Source organism: Lipotes vexillifer, unplaced genomic scaffold (assembly GCF_000442215.2).
Source record: "Lipotes vexillifer unplaced genomic scaffold, Lipotes_vexillifer_v1.1 scaffold263, whole genome shotgun sequence".
Lineage (NCBI taxonomy): Eukaryota > Metazoa > Chordata > Mammalia > Artiodactyla > Lipotidae > Lipotes > Lipotes vexillifer.
The window spans coordinates 549,431-553,200 of NW_006796752.1; positions in this window are offsets into that span (position 1 = coordinate 549,431).

Below are 3,770 nucleotides of genomic sequence, written 5' to 3' on the forward strand. Positions count from 1 at the left end.
AGCTCTCTTGACTTTTAGCCTTACCAAAAATACCAAAAGGAAGACCTACAAGACAGAAAAAATCTTATATCCACACCATTGTGGAAAGACTCAAATGTCCCACTACTTTTCTCTATAGGATCTATTGAAAAATCTTAGTTTGGACACCAATTACCATTATATGACTTGTTCTACACATGATACAAATTCCTCATTTACACATTAGGTCTGCCCTTGATCTTTTGTTCAGTTAGCCTATGACACTGAAAGTAGACTTACTTGAAAGAAACATGGTCACTGAAATGACCTGACAGTTCTCATTTCTAAGGTGTCATTCAGAAGATACTTATGTGATTTTATTTTGAACTGCAGTAGCAATGAGAACCTAAGATTAAACTATTCTAAGACAAAATATCCAGGAACCCACTGCCCTCTAAAATCTGTGCAGATGATATTAGAGGACTAACTCTTTAAAGTGTGGATAAACATGGAATAATTAATTTCTTAATATAGTTTTCTAAGGATTTTCTAATGATTTGAGTGTTTTAAAATCTGCTAATAAACTGAATGTCAAATTTGGTATCCAAGCTACAATTTATAAAAGCAAATGTTAGCAGAAATATAGAATTAAAACAAATGTAAATATAAGTCTATATGCCAAGTACAACTCTTACGCTGACAAGAGCTCCAGCTTAATTGGGTTCACTTGAATCCAATTTTCTGAATTCTCTCCTCTGTGTGGTAAGAAATCCAGGTCTCTCTGAATAGGTCTTTTGATTCTTGGAGCTGAAGGGATTCTCTTTTCTATAGCTTACCTCAGTCTCCCCTCTCCTGTATGTGGATTAATTGGGGATGGAGTTTAAACATTAGAGAAATCCACTGTAGTGCTTAGAAAGTTTAGTCCCAGGAATTGAGAAAAATCTTTGAGATACTCTTAACTATTTAGAAGGTACGTACATAAAACTTATGTGGGCATTTAGGAAAAAACTATCATTTAAAAAAAAAACTCTGCCCTTTTTTAAAGATAGTTGTAACCACCTCAGGATGCAAGGGGAAGCAATAAAAAGAAGGTTACTGGTTTTGCTTAGCTACAGAAACTGTAGTACAGCACTGAGAATATCTAGCTAATTCAGCAAGTGCTTCTTGTATATGTGACCTTAGTCTACCCCTATTGGCCAAAGTTTTGTCATATGTTGAATGATAGGTGGGCTATATTGCCTCCACAAATCCTTGGTATCTTTACTAGTTTATAAAGACATGATCTTTAGTGCTGAAGGAACGAAAAACTGGATAAATATAGAGGTTAAAGTAAGATATCAGAGGAAATTTGTTTCCATATGAATTTTGACTTTTAAGCAAAGATACCATTTCCTCCTATAAGAACAGATATGGTGAGAAGGCAGATAGCAGAAGCAAGAAGAACTACAGTCCTGCATCCTGTGGAACAAAAACCACATTCACAGAAATATAGATGAAATGAAAAGGCAGAGGACTATGTACCAGATGAAGGAACAAGATAAAATCCCAGAAAAACAACTAAATGAAATGGAGATAGGCAACCTTCCAAAAAAAGAATTCAGAATAATGATAGTGAAGATGATCCAGGACCTCGAAAAAGGGTGGAGGCAAAGATCAAGAAGATGCAAGAGGGCTTCCCTGGTGGCGCAGTGGTTGAGAGTCCGCCTGCCAATGCAGGGGAAACAGGTTCATGCCCCGGTCCAGGAGGATCCCACATGCCACGGAGCAGCTGGGCTCGTGAGCCATGGCCGCTGAGTCTGCGTGTCCAGAGCCTGTGCTCAGCAATGAGAGAGGCCACAAGAGTGAGAGGCCCGTGTACCGCAAAAAAAAAAAAAAAAAAAAAAAGTGCAAGAAATGTTTAACAAAGACCTAGAAGAATTAAAGAACAAAGACCTAGAAGAATTAAAGAACAAACATACAGAAATGAATAATACAATAACTGAAATGAAAAATACACTAGAAGGAATCAATAGCAGAATAACTGAGGCAGAAGAATGGATAAGTTACCTGGAAGACAGAATGGTGGAATTCACTGCTGTGGAACAGAGTAAAGAAAAAAGGATGAAAAGAAATGAAGACAGCCTAAGAGACCTCTGGGACAACATTAAACAGAACATTCACATTATAGGGGTCCCAGAAGTAGAAGAGAGGGAGAAAGTACCCGAGAAAATATTTGAAGAGATTATAGTCGAAAACTTCCCAACATGGGAAAGGAAATAGCCACCAAAGCACAGAGAGTCCCAACAGGATAAACCCAAGGAGAAATATGCGGAGACACATAGTAATCAAACTGACAAAAATTAAAGACAAAGAAAAATTATTGAAAGCAACAAGGGAAACATGACAAATAACATACACGGGAACTCCCATAACGTTAACAGCTGATATCTCAGTAGAAACTCTACAAGCCAGAAAGGAGTGACATGATATATTTAAAGTGATGAAAGGGAAGGACCTACAACCAAGATTACTCTACCGGGCAAGGATCTCATTCAGATTCGACAGAGAAATCAAAAGCTTTACAGACAAGCAAAAGCTAAGAGATTTCAGCACCACCAAACCAGTTCTACAACAAATGCTAAAGGAACTTCTCTAAGTGGGAAACACAAGAGAAGAAAAGGACCTACAAAAAAAAACCCCAGAACAATTAAGAAAATGGTAATAGGAACATACATATCAATAATTACCTTAAATGTGAATAGATTAAATGCTCCAACCAAAAGACACAGGCTCGCTGAATGTATACAAAAGCAAGACTCATATATATGCTGTCTACAAGAGACCCACTTTAGACCTAAGGACACATACAGACTGAAAGTGAGGGGATAGAAAAAGATACTCCATGCAAATGGAACTCAAAAAAAGCTGTAGTAGCACTACTCACTTCAGATAAAATAGACTTTAAAATAAAGAATGTTACAAGAGACAAGGAAGGACACTACATAATGCTCAAGAGATCAATCCAAGAAGAAGATACGACAATTATAAATATATATGCACCCAACATAGGAGCACCTCTATACATAAGGCAAATGCTAACAGCTATAAAAGAGGAAATCAACAGTAACACAAAATAGTGGGGGCCTTTAACACCTCACTTACACCAATAGACAGATCATCCAGACAGAAAATTAATAAGGAAACACAAGCTTTAAATGACACAATAGATCAGATATTTTAATTGATATTTATAGGACATTCCATACAAAAACAGCAGATTACACTTTCGTCTCAAGTGCACACAGAACATTCTCGAAGACAGATCACATCTTGGGTCACAAATCAAGCCTAAGTAAATTTAAGAAAATTGAAATCGTATCAAGCATCTTTTCCTACCACAACGCTATGAGATTAGAAATAAATTACAGGGAAAAAGAACGTAAAAAACACAAACACATGGAGGCTAAACATTATGTTACTAAATAACCAAGAGATCACTGAAGAAATCAAAGAGGACATCAAAAAATACCTAGAGAAAAATGACAACGAAAACACGATGATCCAAAACCTGTGGGATGCAGCAAAAGCAGTTCTAAGAGGGAAGTTTGTAGCAATACAATCCTACCCCAAGAAACAAGAAAATTCTCAAATAAACAATCTAACCTTACACCTAAAGGAACTGGAGAAAGAAGAAAAAACAAAACCCAAAATTAGTAGAAGGAAAGAAATCATAAAGATCAGAGCAGAAATAAATGAAAAAGAAACAAAATGATAGCAAACATCAATAAAACTAAAAGCTGGTTCTTTGAGAAGATAAAAAAAATAGATAAATC